The 27,411-nt window shown below is 38.2% G+C and overlaps 1 protein-coding gene across 9 annotated transcripts in view; it reads left to right on the forward strand.

Moving 5' to 3' along the window:
• SORBS2 (sorbin and SH3 domain containing 2) overlaps positions 1-27,411 on the forward strand; it is a 175,557-nt gene that overhangs the window by 34,935 nt on the left and 113,211 nt on the right. The window contains exon 1 of one of the 9 annotated variants that reach the window (XM_074866359.1): positions 25,899-25,999. The exons of 7 other annotated variants lie outside the window; for them this stretch is intronic. The gene's annotated coding sequence lies outside the window, so the exon portion shown is untranslated. Of the gene's footprint in view, positions 1-25,898; positions 26,000-27,411 lie in introns of those variants that run through there. One more of the 9 variants, XM_074866356.1, reaches the window with a different exon arrangement.

Consider the following 27,411-nt stretch of genomic DNA (forward strand, 5'->3'; position numbering starts at 1 on the left):
AATCTTGAAAAACTGTGTCCTGTACTTCAGTGCAATTTGACAGACTTGACTGATACCTATGAGGTTATGAAGTAAGATGAATGTTGATCAAGACTGTAAGAATTGTTAGCAGCTCTTGTGGTAGAAGTTGTTTCTCTATTTTAGACAGTCTGAGTTTTTGGGCTAAATCACCTTAAATTTTGGCATAATCCATTGTTTCTGTAATGGAAGTCTGCCCTAGAAAATACTAAACTACAGTGTTGATACCATCAAATATTCTGCTCATTAATTGCCAAGACACAATGTCATTGCCTAAAAGGGTAGAGAGCTTCATCAAGACCCTTGGTGCAGTCATCTATTTTTCTGCGCTGATGTTCTGCCTGTCAGCATGAAAGCTTCAGAGTGGCTTTCCAGAGCTGTGCCTTGGAGAATACCAGGACACTACAAGCTGCTCTGCAGAGGTGAGGAAAGGGCAGCTCCCTCAGCAACAGTGCTGTGGCAGCCACTGGTGTGCCCCAGGATGCAAGTGTATCCTCAACAGTAACCTTGTAGCAATACCAATAGCAAGTCCTACAAAGCCATCCCTAGGTGTAAAGTTTGTTAGGTGTGGCGAAAGCCTAATTAAAGGAAAGGAAGGAAGCAGCAGTTGTTTCAAACTTTTTAACGATGCAAGTATTTCAGTGATTGTCAAATGGACATTTACCTATGTATGTGAACACAAGCCTTTGCACATGCCAAAGATTCTCATAGTATTGATGCAGTGTGATTTTTTTTAATTTTTTTTTTTTTTTATTCCGCCCCCCCCCCCCCCCCCATGGCTGCAGCACAGACAGCCATCATTAATCTTGATTGAATTTACTTTTCTGAAAAAAAAGGGGGTTTTAACCTTGTAGTGGACATGGTATCCCATCTCTGAAGGAATTTGTCAGATGCTTCAGAAATCCTTGGGTGAATAGAGACACAGTTGCAAAGTAGATTGTCAGTTAAAGTTTTCAATTGCTTGATTCTTGCAGGTGCAATATTCCAGTTTTCTGCTATATTGTCTGTGGGTACCCTGATACTCCGTCTAGAAAAACTGACCCTGTATTAGTCAATATTTATTTTTCAACAGTATTCCCTTTCACATTAACAGATACTTAATACTGGGAATTAAAATAGTCTTTGTGGGAAATTTGTTCTGTTTTGACCAGGCAGCATGCTTGAACTCATTCCTTACTGCTAACTCTGCAACTTCAAGTTACCTTTTAAATTGGACCTTATTTCGTAACTTGTTAGGTTCTTGTTACTGTGTTTTAGAATTTGGGTGTAGCTTTAGTGCAGCAATGACGCATGTTCAGTCAACAGCAATGATAAAAATGCTTTTTAAAACTGTTGCTGTTTTGGGCTTTGTACTGCCCTTTTCATACAGAGCACAGCATTTGTAATAAATGGACAGACCATCCTTCTTTGGAAGTGCCAGGTGGATTTTTCTTCTGAGCATGACTGAGTAATGTAGTTTGTCCCTGTTCCTAATTTATTTAAATATTTTCATTCACCTTTGTGCCCCTTTCCCAATCTCCTCCTTTTGCTGTTACAGAGCAGTAGGAATATTACTGAAGTCAGTGTCTAGAACAGCATAAAGGTTGTATAGCTAAGAGCTGAATTTGTCACCTTTCTTTATTACTGTTTGTTTGAAGCTGCAAGCTACAGAGCATTATAGTAGAAAAAATATTATTAGACTTTTCTGTCTGGAGATGGTATCACTTGGAATTTTAAGGAAAACTCTCTTGCAAAATTATTCAGTGCTATATGTCTGTGTGAAGCAACTTCTGTGGCTAATCAGTTGTCCTTCCTAGGCTTCCTTAGCTGCCAGCTCTTTGGAATGATGAAGTTGTCCTGTCCTAGACAAAACTACTATGTTGACAGCTGATACCAAGGTCTCAGATAAGCTCATCTGACTAGTTGCTTGTTTTCAGTGGCGTAATTAAGCACATTAGTCTAGAGATGAAGTAACTCTTAGTCTTTGAAAATGACCAGCTTGCATATGAAGTCCGTATGAACTGGAGGCCAACCAGCCCCATGTTTTTACAATCATTTTAAAGTCAGTATAACACTTATCTAACTGAAAATGTATATCCAAAACCAGGTGTTACGTTTTGGTCTTAGTTGCAGGATTAATTCTCATTTGGACCAGTAGATGAGTCCAACTCACCCCACATCAAGTGTTCAGTAGACCTGACAAGGGAAAGCAGATGTGACAGGGAAAGGAGATACACCTTTCCTGTGGTGAAGGCAGGATCCTAGATTGAGTTGAACCAACTTTAAAACTGGGTAGCTTGTCCTTGGTAGCCTTTGTACAAAATGGGAAAACTACTGTTTTGTTCACAACTTTCAGATTTACTGTACCTTAGTAGTTTCAGGTTAATAGTCTTAACCATGTGTGTTCATTGTAAGAATTCTCAGGGATGTGCAGTTTTAACAGAATCTGCTTCATGAGGAATAAAAATTTGATTCCAGTAGCATTTTTTAAATACTTCATACTGTTGACTTCTGTAGCAGAAAGTAAGGGTGGTATTAACAAATGGTAACACTAGTCTACTTGGGCTGTTCTCAGTGGCTGCTTTAACATGTGAAAGAACAGTGTTGTCAAAGGGCCAGGCAGGTTCTGATGCTTGCCTGTGGTTGCCCTCTGAAGAAAGCTTTGTTGGTCTCTTTCCATAGACAGGGATGAAACTTGGGGGAACTAGCTATCCTCACCAGAAGTTAGCCTGAATTACTTCCCTTCATGCCACTGTGTGGCCCACACAAACCTTTTTTCCCCCTTTACCTTAGAAAGAGTAAATGACTTGAAGATTCAAAAATATCACTGCTATGCAACATATGGTACCATGACCTGTCATGCAGAAAATACCATGTTTGCCTGGGCCCAAGCAACCATGTGAAGTTAAAATATGCAATATGAAACCTCCTTGCACCTATGCGAAATAGTCCTCTTGTATGTTTTACTATCTGGACATCTTTATTACTTGGACATCTTCAATCTGAGCGGCTTTTTCTATGCTGTGGGGCAGGGTACTGCATGAGGTGCTTCATGGTTGTCACATGGATCTGCAGCCGTAGTGGTGGGACCTGACTTGTCCTTCCATTTTCATGTCTGGATGACTTGGGGACTAGGGCATTTCATGGAGAATATGTCCTGTGCTGTAGAGACACATTAACTTGGAGGCTAGGCTCTTCACTTTTCTTGAACTATGGAATCCCTCTCATCTGAAGTCATTACTGACTTCCAATTAGTCCCAGAGTATTGGGCTGGTTTTTTTTAAAGCAGCCTGTTACAAGGTTATTTTATTTTTCTCTCCTGCCAAAGCTGTATCTGAATCTGCCCCTTTCCTCCAAATTTTTCACTCATGTTTCAAAAGTAATTGTTCTTAATGTTGTTAAAGTTTTATCAGTAAAAGCTGGTTTTGCACAGTGTAACTGCTTGTGCAGTACTTTGAATGCAGATCATGTCAGTGATAAATTTATAACCTGATGTCATAAAAAGTTATGTTACACCAGTTAAGAAGGTGATGAACTCTAGCACTCAGATTGGAATGACTGGGAAGGCAGACACCTCTTCAGTAGTTCTGCTGCTAAAGTAAGTCCATTATTTAACTATATCTTTTTTCTTCCAGTGGGAGAATTTTTTTCCTGAAGGACTGTATTTAAGGAAATATACAGTAAGTTGGTTTTTATATAGGATGCATTTATTCTTTGTTCTCTTCAGGTGGGATCAGCTGGGTGCTGATGACCTCTACTGCTTGACCTACACAAATAAAATTGCCAGCACAACCCCTTTCCGTGTTTCAGCACAGGCAGCACAAGAGCAGTGCACAGATAAAAGCAGTCACAAGGTACAGGATTACAGAAAGTCAATAAAAGCACCCTGGAGTAAGTAAAGAAGTCCCCCAGATAAACCACATCTTCCCACAATGTTGAAGTGCCCTGTTTTTTCTGCTGTAATTGTAAATTAAGAGTGGACAAAGTGATTGTGTTTAATATGAAGTGCCTTCTCTATCTGGTCTGGTGAACTAATATGATGGAAGAAAACCTGGTCTAGACAGTCATTTTACATCACTGCACATTAAAAATTAGTAGACATGTGGTAAGCAACGGGATATTCATCCCACTAGGTAGCAGGTAATTGTCAGCTTTCCCAGTCCCCTGAGCAGAGATAAGTACCCATTTATTCTTCTGTCAAGGCAACTGTATACTACTCCATATACTAGGTTAGTTACAAGGCTGCTGTTTAGTCATGTGTGGTCATTCTTATGCTGCTTCCTCAACATCAAAGTTTTAGCTGGCTTTAGTAGCAAATCATAAAATAGTTAAGCGAAAACAGTCTTGAGCTGTATAGCTTCTTGATATATAGCTCACTAATGCAATAGTAGGTTAGCCATTGTTTTCTTAAATTAAAAAAAATCACTACCATGCCTTCTACTGCCCTAAAAAGCAGAATGGTTTAAATATGAAGTAAAAAAACCAGAGATAGCAATACACTTCAAACCCCAAATTACATTTTACTGTGCAGCAAAAACTAAAGAACAAACAGATCCAAATTACTGTTTTGATAATTTTGTACTGGATTTTTAAAAATCAAGAGTGTTCCTAGAATAAAATATGTATACTTTTTGGAATTCCTTACACAAATTGGGTACATCTCAAACTTTACTGTACTGTAGCATGTTCATTGAATATTAAAGTGACTTCTTATATTGACTTCACAAATCATCTTTAAAGTAGTGTCAGATACCGAAAATCAAAACTTTTTAGACTTGTACTAGGCATGCTGAATGACTTATTGATATCAATCATAGTAGTGTTTTCTGCTGCAGACTTCAGTCCTGGTGAGTTTAGAAACTTTGAATGCAATAAGTAGGAAATCTGGCATGTTTCACAGTAGGTGGAGGACTTAACGTGAGCAATGACAGAAGAAAATATATACTGAAAATGTATTAATAATATCAAACATCTGAATCAGCGAAGTGGCAGTTTGGCAGTGTTGACTTTTTTTTGAACCACAATACAGTACTAAAGGTAGAGAAGGGAATTCCTCCAGTGTTGTTCCTGCTTGTTTCTTTAAGTTCTGCACAGGGCAGTATCTATGCTGATTTGTATCTCATCAGGATCTCAGGTGCATCTAGCAAGAGGGGATATGCTAAGAGTTTGCTGTGGAATCAGGCTGTCAGTAGTTGTTGAAGTGTGTGGGTTCTTTTCGTGTAAACTAGTTTTAGTTTTCAATTTTGGGGAACAAAGAAAAAAAAATGCAACTCTGTATAGTGTAGACACTTGTGTTGCAAATATCCTGGGGGAAGGCCTGTTTTCTTACGTGTTCCAGCATATAAACACCTACATTTACACTATTGTCTAAGATATTGTCTCAGCCATTCTCTTAAAAAAAGTCCCATAAAATTACTTACTTTTTTAGATCCTCTGTCTTAAAGGCTAAAAATTAATTACATGCCTCTCTTCCTCATCTTGGCTTTGTAAGTACTAATAATTAGTCATTACTTTTTTTATTTTAATACCCTATTTCATGTGTCAAGTGCAGCAGCTCTACTGATGTTGTAATAGCTTATACATTATAAATTCCTTTTTATTAGAGAATATTTTTTTCAGATTGTTACCACTTATTAGCAAAATACCTTCCCATATGAATTTCAGTGGTTATACTTGTGTTCTGAGCTCTTGTTTCATACCAGAATTCACAGCTCTGAAAGCTGTACCACATCTTGGATGTATAGTCCTACTACAGTTGAGCCGCACATGCACAAAATAATCATATACCCTGTGCACAAGGAGACAAATGCATCTGGATTCTCCTATGCAGTACAAGCTAGCTGAGCATTTACCTGTGTCCAGCATTGCTGTCAGAAGATTACTAACAAAACCAGCAATGCAGTGGATTACTGTCAAAAGCAACAGTGCATCAGGGAAAGTGAAATAGGGAGGTAGATGCTGTTGCTGTGAAATATTTTTTACTGTTAGAAAAGTACAGGTGTTCAGGGAGAACTAAGGACAAGACTTCACATTCTCCTAAGGGAAATCTGGCAGTATATAAGTATTGTAGGAACTTGAAACGTATTATACTAACCCTTCAAAGAAACGTAAACTCTTCAAGATTCAGATTATAATGGTAATATGCATTCAGGCTTGAGGCAGATGCACAGTAGGAATTTCAACAGCATTAAAGCCTATAACTCAAACCATTGCAGTGAGCAGAGATGCTTTGTGAAAAGGGACTGAGAATCCCATGAAGTAATGTTTTTAAAATTGTAGACCTCAAATTCAGTATTTAAGCAAGACTCAGGTTGGATCCACTGAACTTTAAACTCTTCACTAATGTGCCAGAATTGGAATTCCATATGTAGTCAACAGCAGCTCAGAAAGAAATTTGGTCTGGAATGGGCTTAATCACTCCTTGGAAATGCCTATATGCCTTGCTCAAGGAAATAGGAGTTTCTAAGGAAATTGTTCAAGTTTAAGTAAGCGCAATGAATCCAGCCCTTAGTCTGCATTGCCATCTCTTGTCATTTCATGCACAAGTGCCTACTTGTGTTCCTTGAAGTATCACTTCTATATCTCCTGGTATTACCTGAGAATTGCAGCTTTGTTTAGATTTGAAATACGTAGCTGAAGCTTGAAAAGACATTCCAGTTGTCCCCTAATTAGAAGTCAGGTTAGATCCAGGTACAGAAGATACAGTACTTCATTGTAATTTCTTTTTATTTTGAAATACTTAACTGCCTTTGCCTAAATAGCTGATATTAGCAATACTGCTAAAATGTGCTGTTTCTGGAATTGCTAGATGCATGCATTAAAACAAATTAGAACTCCTGCACGTGTCTGATGAAACAATTTAGAATGTTTAGTTTAAATTAGTTTTAAGCACCCATTCTTACCAGTATTACTTTACATAAGTGATTTAGGTTCTTATTTTTATCTGTGGGCTCAGCTTGAGGGAGCAATGTTTGCCTCTGATTTTCTTCCTTGGTTGACTGGAGAAAAATGTGCAAAATACACCCTCTTGGAAGAGTACAGGATTGAGTCCCCAGAATGTTCTCTCAGGCAGCACCAGAAGTTGCAGAAGCATTTGATGCTTCTCCCTTGGCATGATACCACTATGGAGTGTGTCTCAGGGGAAACTCTTTATCTAGGCAAGCATGCAAATAGCTTCTGTGCTGGGGCCACCAATTAGTGCCAATTAAGATGACAATTCTTTTTTTGCTAGCTAGGAAATAAGCTGTGTACAGACAAATCCATTCCACAAATTGAATACTTTAAGTTGGGAATGTATCGGTAATTGTTCCAAATGAAAGGTTCTGAACCTGAGTGGGAGGTGTAAAATAACAGCAAATGAACAGCTGTAAAATTAACTTAATACATGACAGAATACTTTACTTGTTGCAATATATTTGACTTCAGGGTGCCAGAGCCATCCCTGGGAAGTGATCAAAGCAATATGCTAACATTTCTTTTGATAGCAGAGAGAGCTTCAGGCCTTGCAATTTCTTTCCCCACATTCACCTCCAACAAGCAGTGCTGGCCACCCTAAATCCTGTGTGACCGGCTTGGTTGAATGAATTTTCCAGTCTTAGTGGTAACTTTCCTACTGCTAAGGGAAACATGAATTTTCACAAAGCTAGAACAAAGATTTTAATTTTATATTAAAAAAAAAAAAAAAAAGTTATGTGCTCTTTCAAAAGAAAATTCAAAAATTTTATTTATGCAATTAGAAGTCTTTAAAAAGAAAACCTCCCTAATTTCCTGATTAAACAGAACACTGAAAACTGCAGGTGAATGCTAAAATAAACATACAAACTCCAACATTTCTTTCTTAATTAAAAAAATAACCTGGCAAAACAGCTTAAAGCAACAAGCTATCTCTTCAGTTGTAAACATGTAATCAAGTATAGAATATGTTGAGAAATTATTTTATGTATGAATACTTAGATTTCATTTGAAGTGGACTGGGGTGCTGAGTGGCTTTTGGTTATCACTTACAGTTTTTTTGGTGACAGGGATGTATCTAATGCAGTCTTCTGGAAAGCAACATGGTTTGCATAACTAACATTCCCCTTTTAGAATCTCTCGACAAACACTTTTTCCATGCTCATTTATCTTTAAACAGAATTCACACCAGGTTCTCAGAATTTTGCTTTTAAATCAAGTGTTGTGCTAAAAGAAGTCTTGTTTGGTCTGCAGCAGCATCTCAGAAGCAGAGAAAATCGTTAGGTTTAATTAGGATCAAATATTTATTAAGCACTGGTAGATGAATTGAGTGTATTCAGTAATGGAGAAATTGTTTGTGGGTAATTTGCTGTTGTAGTAACACAAGGCATGCATGATTGAATAAATCTGCATGGAGATTTTTTCCATGTGGATTGTTTTTCATCTAGAGTAGAAGTTTTATTTACACAGTACATAATTTTTTCCATCTTTCTTAGATATCTGAATCAAAATTTATTTTGAAGACTATCTTGTTAAATTGGTAGATTAAGGTGTATAAGGGTATTGTATCTCCTCATACATTCTTCAGTATCATTTTTCACCTGTAAATGCAAGTATAGGGAATTTGTTAAGTGAGATAGGTGGGTTTACCCATGAAGAGCTTGTGCACTGCATCTTTAGTGTCCGAGTATAGTAGTCTGTGGTGATGAACCAAACAAGAAGCATCTAAGAACCCAGGTAAGAAAACTAAATATGAATTATAGCCTAGGCTTTTTGTATTATAGCCTATTGGCTAAATTTTGTCTCTCATTGTTGAGACATGTTTGTTGTTGATTTAGTAGCAATCAGTCACTATTGAGAATAAAAATTTGTTCTATAACTTCAAGATGTGATCTTGAATATTTGCAACAAACACTACTGTTCTTACTGAGGGCTGGAACTATCATTCTAGTTCAGAATTGTCTCATTTTCAAGCTATGATGCTTTGTTGTGCCTTTAGTAGAGACAAATAGATAAAATCAAGTGTAAATTCACAAGATAGTGTGGATAAGCTGAATGGAGGAAATGCTTCAGCCAGCAGTGGTCTGGACTTACTCATCAGCTGTATAACGTTCTCTAGAAGGACGCCAAAGCTTTACCTTTGTTGCAAGATTTCAGAAGGAAGATTGCAATCAATTTTTTGTCAGGTCTTAGTTCTAGAATAGTATCTCTAGATTCATAACAGTAAGCAGTGATCATAGGGCAGTCTGACTTCTTTTTAAAAAGAAATTTCAAAATTAAGACTGACCTTTACCAAAAACCAAGAAGCACTGCTCAAAGGGAGTTGGTTTCTGTGCTTAGTCTCCAAACCTCAAAGAAATTATCTTTGCAAACTAATGAAGATAAAATTAAGCATTATAGCCAGTGGCACCCCCTTCAAAGCTTTAAATGTAAATGAAAGGGTTGAAATTAGGTCAACTATTTTCTGGCTATATTTTTCTAATAGTGCTTAGTATACTATTGAAGCTATAGAAAGCAGTGCTTTCTGTCCCTGTAAAATTGTTGAGGAACAGTGGAAGGAGAAAGCTGTTTGAGAGTGGCATGATGGTAGTGGTGCAGCATGTTGATGGCATTTCAGTTTCAATCTCTTAGTCATTGTTAGAAAGGTAATGGGGTGGTTTCTCCCCTGCTAGAAAAGTGAGTAGTTCGAAAACTAGAGGATCCACACATGCGAGACACTGAAGTGCTAGCTGTTAAGATCTCTGGGTAATATCTGTTTGTCAACAACCCACACTGATTAACGCTTGTGATCCCAACAACAGCCCTGTTCAGCATTTAAGTGAGAAGAGACTGCGGTTTTTCAAGTTTAATAAGGGCACTGTATAATGTAAGTGCTATCTTTGGGTAGACCAATACATGCAAACCATTAGGTGTTTTCTCACTGGGTAAATGCTTTGTGTGGTCTGTTTGTGACAGCAGCCTAGCTGTTTGCATTCAGATCCCCCAAACGCATGCGATCTGGTACTGATTTAGCACCAGTACAGGCATATTAGCACAAGGTGATTGTAAGCAAGCCAGAATAAAAGTGCTTGGCAGTGTCATCAGTGAGGATTCTTTGTTAACTTACATGTTCCCAGATGCTCAGGAAACCCCAACCTAAGTTTTAGCGTAGTACTTTTTGTCCTGTTGCATCTGATTCTTGAGTGCTTTCCAGTTAATTGTATTAATTCTCTTAGTGCACCAGACTAGGTGACATTAATACCTCCTCGGAATGAAATCTGGTCACATAAGGTAATTGCTAAAGAAAAAATGGGTGTAGGAAATTTTTTTGTGGCTGTTGAAGGAAAGATGTTTCCAAAAAGTGTTCTGTCACAGGATGCCAATGTTTTTATTGAGTTTTATACAAATATTATTCTACTTGGCAAACTCTACCTGAGATACAGCAGATGCATGCTTTGTAGCTTAGTAGTGGTGCCATTCAAAACGGGGTTTGGGAGTTTGTCTAGGAGACAAACTGAGAGAATGCAGAAGCTGCATGAGTGCTGGTAGTAGGAGTAGAGATTTGTGTGTGGAAGTTTTCATTATATTTGGGGATAGTATTTGGGTGATACAAAGCAGCAGTTACTCAGAAGCTTGCCACCTCTTCCAAGCCTAAGCAAATATTTCATAGTTCCTGGTGTCATACTCAAGATTTACTTTGAATACGTGTGCAGAAACAGGAATTTATTGATAGTCTGTCAATGGTTTAAGTTCAGTCAAAACAGGTCAGTGCAAAGCCTGTTGCTTTTTTACCAGTAATGGCAAGAATTTTACTTACTTGGGTTACTCTGGACCTGGCAAGACAGGCATAGAAATTTGAAGTTTCTTGTGGCTTGTCTACCATCTCCAGCTTTGGGATAAAGGGCCTGTTAGGAGACAACTCAAATCTTAAAATTTCTTGTGTGCACCTGAAAGCTACTCCTATTGGAGTTGCTGGTTGCCTAGTGGTATATACAACCAGATTCCCTTCCCTTTCATGTTTACCAAAATTAATCTAAAGAGATTTTCTATGTCAACCAAATGTTCACAAGAAGGAATTAGGAAATTGGTAACAAACATAAATACAAGGCCTCCAGTTCTCTCAGTGTGTTGGAAACAGTTCATTGAAACTTACTGTCTTTATAGCAAACTTGAGATTGCTGTGATCAGCAAGGTGATCACTATTCAGGACAGTAATTCTGGGAGAAGCTTAGTTACCGTTACTTATACACTTACTTTACAGCATCCTATAAGTCAGCTTTAATTTTATTGACCTATAAAGAGAATTTAAGTGAAAAATCTACAATTTTTACCAAGGAGAAAAAAAAAAATAGAAATACGTCCAGAAAGTACTTTTAAGTAGAATTATGTACAGGTAGATAACACTGACACTCTTTTTATGGTGAAAGTGCCCTTTAGTAGGTAATAAGTATTCTTTCACTGTTTAAAAAAAAACCCAAAACCAACACAAAACAAAAAAACAGACAAAACCCCCCATACTGGAACTGCCCAGTCTGTCAAACAAATATTGTATGCCTGTGTAAAAGAGGAAATTGTCTTGTGAACATACTTTTCTCCTTTGTGGGAGGAGTCTGTATTAAAGTTTCTGACATTGCAGCCTTAGGACCAGAAAAATGTGAGAACTAAGACCCCTGTAAAACTGAAATTGGACATGTCAATTTTTTGTGTGAGAATGTCTTTTCCATTAGAAATATGGACTTAATATCACTGCCCAACAGCTGCTGCTTAAAAGCTCCACAGTGAGGACAGCAGCTGAACCCCTCACTCCGTAGACTAAACTGGAATAAGCATGTCTGATGAGCATCTTGAGTGATAGCTGGAAGGCAAAACTCATGACAGCTGGACCAGTGAATATAAAGACACTCATGTTTAGTGTTCTGCAAAGACCAGCACTTGAGGTCCTGATGAGTAGATAAGGGAGTATAGAAGCCTACAGAGGACGCAGGATGCATCTTCAAACATGGCCTATAATTACATGCACCATTTTGTATATGTGATACTAATTGCATACATAATTTCTGGCATGCTGGTCCTCATATTTACCCAAGTATGGAATTTACATGTGACTTTTCTTTGCGTGTATGCAAATTTTATCACTTACTTTTACACAGTCATCTGAAAAACAGTGAGGGCACAGTGTTGTATGTGCCAGGGTGTACTCATCTATCGGATGATTCAAGGCTGTCCCAAAACCATGCCAGCTCTTACAACCTGGGAAGGGTATGTGTTTTGGTTATGAAATAAATTATTGGACAAAATATTTAGTGTGGTCAAGCCATAGTGTTTTAATTTGTTTTTTTCAGTTCTTGTGTATTCCAGAAAGACTATCTTAGATACCGCATTGATTTAAAGCAGGTTCTTCAACCAGGTATTGGTAATATTCTGTACAACTCAGTGTGGCTAATGAAGCGCTGCATGCTATCTTTGGAGCTATAACTGTGGTGCTTTGACCTTGGCTAAATGCCAGGTACCCACCAAGTCACTCTATCACTTCCCCCCCCTTCCCCTTTTTTTCTCAACAGGGCAAAGAGGGGAAGGAAAATAAGATAGGGAAAAAAACCAACCCTTGTGGGTAAAACAACAGCAGTTTTAATATAAGCAAAGCGAAGCAAAGGTCCATGTGTAGAAGCAAAAAAGAAAGCAGATTTATTGTCTACTTCCCATGAACAGGCGATGTCGGGCCTTCTCAGGAAGCAGGGCTCCGATACGTGTAGTGGTTGCCTCGGAGGACCAAGGGTTACCCCACCCCCTTCCTCCTTTCTCCCAGCTTTATACTGAGCAGACGTCATATGGTCTGGAATATCCCTTTGGTCAGTTCGGGTCAGCTGTCCTGGTTGTGTCCCCTCCCAAGATCTTGCCCACCCCGTCCCCCTGGGCAGGGGCACATGTCGGAAAGAGCCTTGGTGCTGTGTAAGCACTACTCAGCAGTAGCCACAACACCAGTGTGCTATCAACACCCTTCCAGCTCCCAACATAAAACACAGCACCATGAGGGCTGCTACAGGGGAAAACCAATTCTGGCTCAGCCAGACCCGGTACACTTGGCATAAAAATATGACCTTGACATGCTTTGCACTGCACAATGAACTGGTCGATAGGAAATTACTACAGTTTGTAATCCTATATAGTCGGAGACACTATGTTCCCAAACACAAAGACAAATAAAAGCTGAAGAGTAAAGTGACTTACCACTCTTAAAATGTCCAAATAAACTGTACATTTTCATTTGCTACTGTATGAAATACCCTTTGTTGGCAAGTTACATACAAATTTAGACAGTCAGACAATCTTTTGAAGTGATTAATGGAATAGATGCAATCATATGCTATATATTCTAGTAGGACTTGATTCTGACAAGATACAGATCATTGAAATACCTTTTACCTTTGTGGGATAACTACCTGGTCATCTCAAAGGAGGTTGCTTCAAATTTTGGGAAAAAGAGCAACTTTGATATTAAAAATTGAGGCCTGTATATGTCATATAGTTTTGTTCATAATTTACAGGAAACAATGGGAACAACTCTGCAGCAGTACATTAACTTACCATTTCTGTTTTTCATGTGCTGACTCATTGTAAAACTTTAAAACTGTAACAGTCTTCTTACAAGTTTGGTTCTGAGGTACTTTTGCAAATCATATGGATAGTTTTGCAAGAATATATTGATCTTTTAAAGTATGCTTCTGTTCTGGGAATGACAGGGTAATACATTAATTGTGATGGAAATACGTCATCTAAAAAAAATTCTTGACAGCACAGTACAGTTTATAGCTGCATTGACTTTAAATTCTTAGCACTCAAAAGTTATATAGGTCAAGAAAGTAAAGACTATTGACTTTTTAAAAAACTTGCCTCCATTTACATGCCTCCCTTCAGTTTGTGTCAATGATTTTGATTCTTAATCTCCTTTACAAACTAGTAGATCAGTCCAAAAAATCCAGAGGTGAAGTCTTTCTCCATGTGTTTCTTGTCTCCATTTTCAGAATTGAATTTGTATTTTGACCTTAGCTATGTTGTTAGTTGAGATCTTGGGAGTTTGTTATGGTAATGTTTGTGGATTTTGCTGCTGTTTTAAGTGTGTTACTCCTCACTGTCTTCTTGGTAGAAGCTTTAGGTTTGTGCTTTTTCTTGGCAGAATTTGGCTTTAACTCTTCTGCCTAACTGGATCCATTTTGAGGAGCTCTCAGGGATAACTGTTGAGCATGTGTATGTAAACCTCTGTTATTTTCCCAGAGAGTGCTACAACAGCAGAGCTCTACCAAGGTTCTTACTATACTACTGTACTTATACCCCTTTATGTAAAGTTAAATATGCTACTAAATGTTTCCTGGTCTCAGTAGAGTGCAGAGGTAGCCCAAGAATATACAAATCTGCCCAAAATACAGGTCTGGCCTCTTCATCAGCTCTTCCCCAGTTGTCTTTTTGCCTTAGATAAGGCTTGATGTCTGGTTATCCCCCTTTTGTAACAAGCTGGCTTTTCTGATTTGTGATTTCCAATTTGTTATTTTTTAGCAAACTTTTACTTCTCTTCCTCTTTCTAAGACCTCTTTCCTAAAAGAAACAACTGAAAGTATTCTCAGTTACTCTTTTCACCAGTTCGCTAGGTGACCTATTACTTTGACATTTTTCACCACTTCCATCTCAGTTCTTCAGAGGCAGAAGAGGGTTAATCTGGAGTTTAACCATCCCATGAGATTTGATTGCTCTCACCTGAGTGGGAGCCAGCAAGTGTTAGTGATTGTGTGTTGTCCCTGGTCTGGAAGGTATGTGACATGTTAACTCATTCTGTGCTGTAACAGTGTTAAAACCTCAGTTAGGTTCATGATTGTATCCAGAGATTTCCCTATGGTAACTGGAGAGTTTTAGTTTCTTTTCTCCAGCACTATGCTACATGTGGCTTTGTCTTCTGAGTAAAAATACCGTGTACATTGTAGCAGGTAGATCATGACCATGGTCCTGATCTTTCAGGCAAGTCTGATGTTGGTATGCTGTGTATAGATTTATTATACTGCTTATACGCACATTTCGCTCAGAAAATGTTTATAAATGTTAGATATATTTGCAGGGTGCATGTAGGTGCTGTAGTCATATAGTTAACTACACTGTATATTGCATATAGTTGTTAAACACAAACTACGTTCATTTATACCTTTTAAAGAGTCTAAATTAAAAACCCTAAAATGAAATCTCACTGTTGTTAATCCATGGAATCATCCAATAGAGTTTATTTACATTCCCACACATTTTGGTGTTTCTGCTGTATGCAGGGAGATGCATGATTTTCCCTGACTTCAAAAAGTCATGCAGTGCAAGAAGATGGGTGAGCTGTGGATTTTGTTTGTTTTAAAAACACTTGTCCAAACTCATAGCTTTGCCTTTGATTCTGCAGTCTTAGTAAAGAATTTGGCTAGACATTGAACGTCTCCATCTTTAGGCTTAATGAAAAATGTAAATTACAAGAAAAAGGAGCTCCACAGTTTAGTTGTGACGCATTTGCATGCTTTTTCCTCTTAGTCTGCTCTGACTGTTTATGGTACAGAGATGCTCTTCCCTGTATGACATGGGCCAAGCTGCTTCCAGAATGTAATAGAGCCAGGGTCCAAGTCACCGATGCCATAATTTACTCGAGTATAGAAATCCAGCCTGTGCTGTATTCTATAGGGAACCTAGATGGGACAGTGAGCTTGCAATTCCTGAAATTCCTTAAGGCCTATGGAAGAAACGTGTATGTGCAGTGAGGATTCAGACACCTGAACAAGCGGTGTGGAATTGTGCTAGTTCTAGAACTGACAACATGGCACCATACCTGAGCTAGTAAGATCTACTTGGGTAAAATGTTGGAGCTATGCTACTCTGGGGTTAAATTATCTTTTGTGCTGTAGTATGCTTTAGAAACCTGGGAGTTTGGAGTGACAGCAGCTTGAGGTTTCTGTGACATGGCAATTGAATGTTACAAACATACACTTAGAAAGCCGGATACACTAAACGCAGCTGCACAATTATTATATGTCTGGGTTCTTCAGGTGACTTGGAATCCCAGTCTATAGGTTGTATCCCAGTTCTGTTATTTCTCTACTTACATCCTTGGCCTCCCTGGGAATTCTGTGAGAAATTGGATAGCAGGTGGTGGCACTTGCACATACATCTCTTGTTAAAGAGAATTTGCTTGTGTGTGCTCTGTCTCATTAACAGACAGTGCTGTATCTCTTTTATGATTAGTAAAAGTTTAGTCAAATATTTGTCTGTTTACTCTTACTGGCTATTGTGTTCTGAATTTTATTCAGCAAGAGTTTTTCAGTGGTCTATGTATTTGTTCCCCTTCATTTCTCTCACATGCATATCTGATATTCATGACACTGATCAGTTATAGAAAGCAGTACCAAAATAAGATATATAAAAGCTCAAGCCAGCCCCACCCCAACCCCCAAATTTTAAAAGCTGATGGAGAAGAAGTGGTCCAATTCTTAACTTTATAGATAAGTATGTTTTCCTTTTTTAAAATGAACAATCTTCTTTGTTTTGATTTCTTTGTTGAGCAGCTAGGGAAATACTTGTATGTAATACGAAAATACTAAATTGACAGAATCAGCTGTGTTTATGTGCATTGTTCCCACAAATACTATATGCTGCACATGATACCATCATCTTGTACTCTCAAGGGCTTGAGTCATCTATATTTTATAAGTGATGTTACTTAACCCATTGCAGAGGGTAAAGGGGGTGGAGGGTGTCTGTTCTTGCAGCCATCATGTTGCTTGTTCATCTCATGAAAAGTATACTGCTAACATTTTTTTAAAATTTGAAATAGCAGTCAACATACAGTTAAGTGTCTATAGATCATGGCATTTAAATGTATAGTGGGCAATTCCGGTATGTAAGATAGAAAGGAAAAATTAAGAGGCTGGATAAAAGTGAGTGTATCACTGGCATTTGGAATTTATCAAAGGCAGAGAATATTAAATTATAGCAAGCCATCCCTGTTCAGCCCTGAGGTTTTGTCACCTTGTCATTGATGTTGCGAGTGTCCTGGTATTGCAGATACTTTGTGTGTGAAATAAGACGGGGGGAGGGTCTGAAGAAAATTATTTTTTTTGTCAGCTCTTCAAATGAGCCAGGCACCCTCGTCTACATCTGCTGTCATTTTTTCCTATTACCATAAATACAACCTTTAATGTACTTTATAATAAAGACAGAAGTGAGGCAGAACCATGCAAACCAGTAACAAAGGGGTTTGTGTTTGAGAGCCTATTTGGTATAATTTTTCTTTATTTTCTTGTATATGTTAAATGCTTCATTTCTAAAACTACTAGTAGTAGTTTGTTAGCAGAGAGTAGCTATAAACACAGAAATAGCCCACAGTATGCATGATGTCTGGCTTTAGAAACCATTTATTAGGGTGTACCATGTGCCAGATGTTTAATAGCATTAAAAAAAATTACTAACTTCTTAAGGCATAACATTTTTATTACTCTGAGACAAAATGTCATACCCTTCTGCATTCAGAGGTGCATTAGGCTTGGTTTAGGTTTTTTAATTGCTTCTATTTTGCAAAAGATGCAATCAGTTTTTCAATATTAACATAATTTAATCTTTACCATAAGGCATAATCAGTAATGCAGTATCAAATGGTAACTGCCAGCTTTCTAAATTATTATTTTTTTTATTCAACTTGACAGCTAATTTGCAAGCTCCCTTCCCCCACCTCATGTGATGCTACAACTTCTAATATTCTGGTGGCTGAATCTTCTGACTCCAGCTGGAAATGCAAATTTAGTATGGTACGAACAGGATTCTTTTGCATAAGCAACCATGTTCAGTATATTAGGGGTCAAAGATATAAATGAGTTCTCATTTAATGCAAACAGGAAAAAAAAGAAGCAGCAAAGGAAAAATAATTTTGTGTTTTCTACTGGAAATTTGTGTAAGTATGACTAATCAGGTATGTAGGGAAATCTGACTTTATAGGTTCCCACCTAATAGGCCTGCCCCTTTGTAACCACATACCAGACAAGAAAGCTTTGGATGCTTTTACTATATAAAGATATGTTCACGTCAAGGAGTTTGACATTTTTGTAAACTGAAATACTGTTTATTCTTAGAAAAGAAACAACATCTTGTGGCTAGATATGGAAAAAATATTTGGAGTAGATGTTTTTGGAATTCATTAAAGAGAAATAGTGTGTATAAAATGCTTAACAAAGCAGAAGGTATAAAAATATCCCTGAATTTGCTCCATTGGAGAACTGCAGAGTTAAAGCTGCTTTTCCGGTTCCTACACTAGCCAAAAAAATTGTTTAGGCTGTTTTTAAGATAAGCTAACTGTGCTCAGTTAACTGTGTGCAAGAAGAAAAAGTCTGCTTTCTAATATGCAAAATCAGTGCTGGAAATCTGTTTAACAGGAGGTTTCTTCCTTAGGCCTAAATCTAGTAGATTTCTACAGTTGATGCTTACTTTTAGCTTGGGAGTAATCCCATTGTTACACAGAAAAGCACGTACTTATACCTCACAGAAGACCATGGATTGTATGAGCATATATTAAGGACTTTGAATCAGAGTCCTAATATTTTTAAAGGAGAAATCTAAGAGTGGAAACCTGCTTACAGGTCTGGTATTAGCCAGTATTACAACTTCAGATACTTGAATCAGAAAACTGAATTCCTCCACAGTATGCACAGCATCCGTGTCTCTTAAATACACCATAGCAATGTCTGTAACGGGGAATATGTCAACACAGTTGTTAATAGAAAAAAATATTATCTGAAGGCAGTAGTTTTTCTTTGCCTGGATTTCCTTAATTTCTCAACTTCTTGTAGATTGTCTCATGTCAGAAAACTGTTGGGTCATATGGAATAATTATTCTTATTTCACTCTAAACTTTTTAAATCAGGATAAAATTCGTAAGTAGGCAGTTCTTAGGCTGTGGATTCTGTTTACCACTTTGGGAGCAAGGCTCACCCTCAGCCTTATTCTGTGTGCAAACTCCACATATTGTGCCTGAACGATTGGCAGCTGCAGTGGGGACTGCCAGATGCCTAACAGAGGATGTGCAAAGCCCAAGACAGTGCTCTGTTGCTGTTGCTTCAGAACAGATGCATCCTCAGTACTGTGGTGTTACTGTAATGCTGTGGCATCATAATGTGGTATAGCAGCATGACATAGTATTAGTACAAAGCCTTGAAGCTACTGTCCTCATTTGAGAACCTGTGGAAATCAAAGGTTATTTTGGGACCTATCCATCCCTCAGCTATGGCTTATAACATCTGTAACAGCCTCATCTGTCTTAAGACAGCAAAGAAAACTTGCTTCAGGCATTTCTGTCATCCAGCTCTCTAGTACCCTCCTTGCCTACCTATCCTATTAGGGGTGGGTGGATTTTCAGCAAAGATGACTGCAGTCAGAGCACTAAAACAGCTGAGGCTGCTGTGCCTTTGAAAGGAGATAGTCTGCCTAGGTACTGTGCTGCCTGAGCCATGCAGGCTGTAGACAAGGCAGGAGCAGTGTCTTGCTGCCTCTCCCTTCAGCTCACCTCTCTTTGGCCAACGTGTCAGAAAGCATTACCTTGCTTGGCTGATGCTTGCCTATGGAAAATGTCTGGTCAAGTGATTGTATACCATAAAACAGAAAAGTCTGGAAATTGCTACGATAGTTGTAAATGATTCCATTATTTGAGGCAAAGTCGGGTGACACTGGAGTTTAATACCTTTTCTGTGATTCAATATTTGCTCTGGAAAGGAAAGCAAATTATAAAATAATAACCATGTATACCTTAGCATGACTACTAATCTTGCTTCTGGTGCCTTGTGGCCTTCCTCTGCATTGTCTTAATTTCTTCTTTCATGAGAAGGTAAAAATTCAAAACATGCTTCCCTGCTTTTTCTTTTAAGTGTGTACTTTTAAAATTGTGGGGGACTGGGACTTTCTGATATACCTTTCTCGAGTATGATCTGAACATTTCCTCTTGGTACATGCAGGATGAAAAGATTTTAATGAAAGGGTTTAATGAATCTCATGAAACAATTGTTTACATGCAAAAAGCGATTTGCCCATATGCGGGCTGGGGATGTTTCTGAATAGGACCCACAGTCATCTAATTAGACATGCATGGTATTAGTAGGCATTTGTAGTGCTCACAGGACTAGTCCAAGGACAAGGGATCCCTGCTGAAAATTTTCCATTAAAAAGATAATTGCATAGCACAAGGCCTTTCTAAAAAGCCTGCTGAAAAATTTTCTTTTTTTAAATTAGGTGCTGAGATCTAGATCTAAAAAGACTGAAAATAGAAAAAAGGTATTCTTTCCTGGGTACTAGAACTAATCATGCTGGCAGTGACTGTGGAATTGTGAAAAATCAAAGCAGAGGTGCTTTGCTTATAGTTTTATGACATGTTTTATGATCTGATGATCCTGATAGAATTAAATGTTTGGTATATACTGACGAATTATTTCATATTTTGCTTTGCAATATGACAGACCTACATCTAGCCAGATAATAACTAAAGTACTTAGGTGTATGTTACCAATACCAGGAGGTTGCAAACAATATTTTTTCTTAAGATGAGATTTCTGGGAATCTTAATTTTTCTACCCGCACCCTATTGGGCTCAGCAGTGTGAAAACATGACAAAAGTGTGAAAACACTGTCCACTCTGGTATGCCCCTCAACAGGAGCTGATCAGAAAAATGGCTGGTTTGTGTGTTAGGTGGGAAAAGTGTGCTCTGTTTACAGAAAAAACAGCACAGGCAAGGCATCAGTAACTGTGAAAGAATCAGTTAAAGGAATTAAAATGTCATCACTGTGAGTTACTAAAGCTAAATAAATAGTTAAAGAGGAGTTTTCACATTTTCAGTCAGAATTGGAGAGCAACCAAAGGAGTGATTACTGGGGTACTTTTACCGTGAAATTTAGATAGGACCTAAAAGAAGTATACTGAATTTCAGGAAAGTCACAGGAGCTCAGTGTAGGGGGTACTGGCTACATTGAAATAATCTATTACTCTGTCAGCATAATGAAGGAAGATATGTAAAGACTTAGCTGTAGCCTAGTTATGAAAGAAATAAGAGAAAGATAGTGTGCACAGGTGAAAACGTTTTGTTATAAGCCTTACATGATTGTGAGATGGTAATGGCAACACATGATAATACCAGGAAAAGGAGAGAGACTTTGCAAAGAATGGTGTGAAATATGCTTTGGCTCTTTGTATTGCCTTTCTGCTGAGTGTGTAGCATGCTTACTGAAATATAATAGCTTTTATTTTTTGATGGGGAAAAGTACCTCTTGACTGAGGAGGAACAATGGATCTCAAAGTACATTCAGCAGAATTGTAGGATGGAAACTAAACTTGCTTCTCAAGGCCTTAGCAAGGACTGGAAGAGAAAAACAAAATACATGTGGTGGTGTGTGGGTTCTCAGCCAAATAGTTGTGCAAGTTGGACCTAGCAAAGATATGTGGTTCTCTGATCTCTGGCCAGTACAAGAATGACAAGGTACAGTCATAGTACCATTCCCCTTGGGCTGGGGTTGGGAAATCAGAAAGACAGTCTCTGGACTTTGGAAGTCCTGATCCTTGCACAGGGAATGGCTGACAGCTGATGATTCCTGCCACATGCACAGCCCTGCACATATGTCAGTGCACGTGTGTCAAGTATGATTTTGTGCTTGTTAGGGAGACCAATTCAGAAGACAGCCCAAGAACAGAATAAAACTTCGGAGAATTACTGATTGTCTCCTGTGGTATATTTGAGGTTTCATTCATTCTGAAATGGTATAAATACATAGGGACTACTATTTCCAAGATATGTAATTAGCTGAAGATGCAGATAGCCACACAATGGGATGTTCAAAAACTGCCTATCCTTCTAGCTGCCATTCTTGTCAATGTTCATGAGCTTCTGGAAATCCTAGGAAGGTACTTGAGTAACCGTTAAGTCAAAAGAAGCAAATTAATATACATATGTATGATTTTTACATCTTGGAATGTAGTTCCTTGGAATAGGTGGCTCTTCCACCAATTTTTAGATAGCTAGGCATAGATATTAAAATAGACATATCAGGAAGATTTGGTATGGCCTTTTGATGTTAATTGCTCTCTCTTAGGAAAGAGATAACCTTAGTCACAATAGAAGAATGCAAATGTAAAGGCTGAACATATGGCAGCAAATAGGTCCCATGAAAAAAAACAAATTAGGTCAGACATCAGTGAGCAAACTGATCCCAGCTGGTGGGTAGAGGAACTGTGAGTTAAAGCATTTGACAGTTCTACTGAGAAAAAGAAAAAATAAACTACCTATTTCTGTATTTGCTGCTTTCAGATGTGTGTGATAACCTGTGATGTGTTTAGTCTTCCCTTAATCTTAATTGGAGCATTGTTTTAGCAGTCTGAAAAAATGTGATCCCCACCCCCAATTAAAAACAGACTTAATGGTGTCTCTTAAAAATGAGAAAAAATTAGCTTCATAATAAATATGTGCTTTAGATATCCTTACTGAAATGAAGAGAATAACTTCAGGCTTGTGTTTTAGTCATGTTTTGCCTTGACTCAAGCCTCGTATCTGTTTTCAGCTACCAAATTGTGGGTGGGTGAGGGTTTTTTTGCTACTCTTATTAAGAAACTGAGAAAATAGTCACTGTCAAAAATCGACCAAGCTTCTCTCATCACAAATGTCCAGTGAAAGTGATAGTGAAAAGTGAGCTAGGACAGTTGTTATATCCCCAGCCATTTCTCTTTCTCTGTTACTACTTGCACTGTGAGCTGTTTACATGATGTGGTAGCTTTGGCAGGTAATAAATAAGCTATAACTGTAGAATGTGAGTCTCAAAAGCTATTTGCCAGTGTGTAAGCATGGCCAATGTATTTATGTATCTTTACAGGGGAGAATGGGAATCTTTCTGAATTTACTCTGACTGGATATCTCTGTGCAGCCTTTCTGTCAGAAAGGGTGGAATACTAAAATTCCTATAATGCTCAGATTGGTCCAGGTAGGATTGTATATGGTAGCAGAGGCCAGTAATCATTTATCAAAAAGATAAGTCTCTAATCACAGATTTTGAGTCTTTTGCTTCACGATTTTTCATGGACATCTCTGTAGGAACTCTTGTTGGCTAATGCAAAAACACCTCTAAAAAAAAAGTCACCATCTTACCTACAGTAGACTGAAGCTTGTGCTAAAAATGAGCTTGTGCATATTAAAATTTTGTGTTAACACGGTATAAACAGATCCCAGTACAGTTTATTGCAAATGAAACATGCAAGTTACATTCTAAAGCTGAGCTACAGAAAATGCAATTCTCCCTTACCTCTGCCATGTTCATTCTCACTCTACTGATGATACACAATGCAGTTTTTCAGGATGCACTGTAGGGAATGGCTAAACCCATTCTTCTTCTCAAGCTTGTTTATTTCTGACTGCCATTTTCTTGGTGAGATAGGAAAAAGGTCATTTTATGCCACTTCTTCCTCTCCTGCAGTCTCCTTTTTTAACACAAAGCAAAAGAGCCAGCCTTGTTTTTAACACTACATATTTTCTCTTGATATGTGGAGTAGTGCTATTCATACCTGAAGCTCTGGAACTTCCTGACTTCAGATGGGCTGCCTGTCTGTATTTACAAAGCACAAAGGTAGAATGTGCGGAAGACTAAAAATGTGGCTGCAGACCCAACCTGTAACTTTGATTGGTATGTCTTATTGCTGATCTCTCCAAACCCCGTGATTTCAAAAGTCTACTCAGATGTCAGTTAAATTCACTTAATGGCTGGTGAAATCAAAGTTTTTTCTAAAAGTTTTCCTCTGTGGAGAGAGCTGAAGTATAATTGAAACTGACCTATACAATTAGGGTACTTGCTCATATTCTTATAATGTATCTAAAATTGAGGTAAGAATAACAGTGAAAATATTTCACTATTGTACTTTAACAGGTTTCCTGCTGTGTATTTAATAAGGTTAAATTGTTTGGACTCCATGTCTCTAAATAAAAGGTGAAACACTCAACAGTAGTAGCATATTTCACTAGAACCATGAAGAGAATCACATCAATCATAGAATAAATTAGGTCATGTGGTACCTCTAGAGACCATGTAGTTCAATCTCCTGCATAAAGCATGGCTAATCTTGAAGTTAATCATGTTGCACAAGACTTTGTGTGGCTCAGCTTTGTCCCTAAGGATGGAGACTGCATGGCTGGGCCTGTTCCACTGCTTGTCTACTCTTGTGAAGCTCGCTTTTTCAAGTACCCGCTGCTGGTCTACTCTTGTGAAGCTTGCTTTTTCAAGTACAAGATTCATAATCCCCTGTGTTGCAACATGTCTGTTGCACCTTGTCCTTTCACTGGCCTTTCCAAGAAGAAATTTGTGTCTATCTAGCTGCTCTTTAAGTGATTGAAGACAGCAGTCAGATCTCCTGGGCTTTCTCTTTTCCAGGCTGAACATCCAGAGTTCCCTCAGCCTTTCTGCATGTGTTGTGTGCTTTGTGCCCTGAGCCTCTGAGTCTAGGCTCTGCTGGACTCACTCCAGTTTTTCCGTATCCATCTAGTACTGGGGTGGATAAAATTCAACGGAGTATTGCAGGTGTAGCCTCACCAGGACTCACCATGATACGAGGGAAATGACCACTTCCCTTAACCTGCTTGTGATGCTCTTGCTAGTGTAGCTCATACGCACGTAGCCCTCATTGCTCTAAAGGCATGCAACCAGCTTACGTTCACCTTAATGTCCACCATGGTTCACAGATCCTATTTTGCAGAGCAGCTCCCCAGGCTGTATGTGCTGCATGGAGTTACTCCATCCCTGGTGCAGGACTTTGTGTTTCTTGAATTTCATGAGTTTCCTATCAGCCTATTCCTCCAGCATTTGAAGGGTCCCTCCACTGTGACAGCAACTTCCCAGGTCTGGTGACCTCCATGAACTTGAATTTGTTTGGTACTATTGCCAAGGTGCCTAATAACCCATAAAAAAACCAGCTGCACTTAGTTTCAATTAATGTTTTTTTTCTAATAAAGAGCCAAACATAAGACTTGTAACCTGTCTTTTTGCACCAAATGTACGTGAAATTCCAGAAAGTTCAATACAGAATTTCTGGCAAGCATTTTTTCTTGCCAGAATATGTTTTTTTCCTATACTTAACAAAATGACACTTTGTCAGAGCTTATATTGATTCTTTGTTCTCATGTTGAGAAATCAGTCCAGATACCCTGAGGTGCAGTCCAGTACCTAAAACTATATGGTTAATTTACTCTGAGATCCTTTGTAGATGATTTGGTTGAAGGAAGCCTTAGCAGTCTAAATTAATAGAGTGAAAAGTTCATTAACATGTGCTCCACATCGTCCCTCGTGGCTACTGCGAGTTAGTTCATGTTTCAAAATTACCACTCTTTTTCCCTGGGAAGAATTTTCCAGGCTCATTTCAAATGCCTTTTAAAAAGTGTCATCAAAAGCAATGCAGAGAAAAGGACTTAAAAAACCACTGCCTGTTTTCTCTGTTATTAAACACTTCCCATGTCTGTCTGTCTGGAAACAACTACAAGAGCTCCGAAGATGAATCAAACACGCAATAGAGTAGCACTGCTCGGCTAGCAGGATGCTGTGACAGCTCTGACCTCTGAACGACTTGATAACTCTGCATCCAGTGGAAGCTCAAAACAATGAGTGCCTGTCCAGCTACACCCAAATTTGTTTCCTGCTGTGGTACTTCAAGGAAATCTGCTCTCTGTGGGACAGCAGCTTGCAAAATGTTCTACAGCAGCCAAACAGTAGTGGCTGAAAACAGCGTGACTTATCAGTGTTAATGCCCATCCTCTTTGTGTATGAGTCATAAATGCAAAACTTTGTGAAATGGAATAGTTGCTAAACATAGTTAGCTGAGAGACACTGGAGTGTGGCAGTTCGCTATAATTTAGGCTTACATTCACCTAGCCTAGCCTTCTTGGAGGAAGAAGCAAGTGGTTTGATAACCTTCTCGCCACCGTGGGGATGAATTACAAACTCAAAAGTCCTGTGCTGTGTAACTTTTTGTAAGAAAATTTTAAAACTCATTTTGGCAAAGGTAGGACTGCTTTTCTGTGACTCTCTACATCTGAAGTTTCTTAGAGTCCTCTAGCTTGGTAGATGTGAGGTGTTTTGACATAGCAACTTCCTTAAATAGCTTATCAGCTCATATATAGTACAAAAATTGCCACAGATAAGAGATTGAGATCAGTGGGGGGGTGGCTCTTCATCCTCCCATGTCTTGGGACAAGGCTTGGGAAAAAAAAGTGCTTTCTACTTCTGTGTGCGTTGATATTAATGTAACAGGCAACAAGATCAATCTTGGTTACTTCGGTAAAATAATGGTTTTAACAGTGAAGTCCTCAAGACCTAGTTCAGATTTATAGATATGCTGATAATGGGTAGGTCTTAAAAAGAGTGAATTTGTATATTAGAAGTACAGGTAAAGTTCTTAAAATAAGCTTCTGTGGTTAGCTTTTCAGAGCACAGAAGTTGGAGCACAGCAATGCAGGAGCCTTGCTCATTTGTTTCAAGTACCTACTTCTACAACTGTGCTCACTGCATTCAGTTAAAAACTGCATCGTTTGCTCTTTTAGAATATAAATCTTTAATTATGGAATTCTATATTTAGTGGAGAAAAAGGAGTGACAGGTTTTGTTGCTTTGAGATAGCACAAACAAAAATACTTTGCCTCTGAATCAGGCTGCATTCATGTTGTGAAACTGGGAAGCCATTAGATATACTTGGTGGTAAGGAAACAGTACTTCTTTAACAGTAAAAGATTAAACCAGTGTAAGAAATTCCCATTTGATAATCATTGATATGTACAACATATTTTGCTCTTGTAAACTATACAAAAAACTTAATTGATGCATAGAGAAAAAAGGTAACAATTGCTTTCTGATAGTGGATGATAGTTGTAGCATTTTTAACACAGGTCACTTGAATGTCATAATAAGGTGATACTTTCAAGACTTCTGCATAAAAGTGAATATAGAACTTGTATTAAACCACTGAGCATGCTCTGTGTATGAGAATTTAAGACAAATGCTAGTCCCTTGCTATAACTGTACTTACCATAAACCAAAACTGAGAATTATCTGAAATGATAAAACCCAAAAATTATTTTAGAGCCACTAAACAGCTTGCATCTGCTTTGTGGTGCTTCTGCAAGCAAGTCCTCATATGGCAGCATTCAAAATATCACACATATGTCCTGTATCGGTTTTCTGTAGGCAGAAAGGTAGAAGTTCTGTATCGTAATAGTTCTGTCACCTTTCATTTGCTGCATGGTAATACAACAATATATATTATTCTTCATTAATGTTGGCAGACCACTACAAATTGTGATTTACCCAAGAACATTAAGTGTGGCCATGTAGTTCAGTGGGTACTTGTAGGTGACTTATTAATGCGTAGGAGTAGTTTGTATTTCCGTAGTCTCTTCAGGCTTAAATTAAAAAACAAGAA

The sequence above is a fragment of the Strix uralensis genome, chromosome 4 (genome assembly GCF_047716275.1).
Source record: "Strix uralensis isolate ZFMK-TIS-50842 chromosome 4, bStrUra1, whole genome shotgun sequence".
In the NCBI taxonomy this organism is placed as follows: domain Eukaryota; kingdom Metazoa; phylum Chordata; class Aves; order Strigiformes; family Strigidae; genus Strix; species Strix uralensis.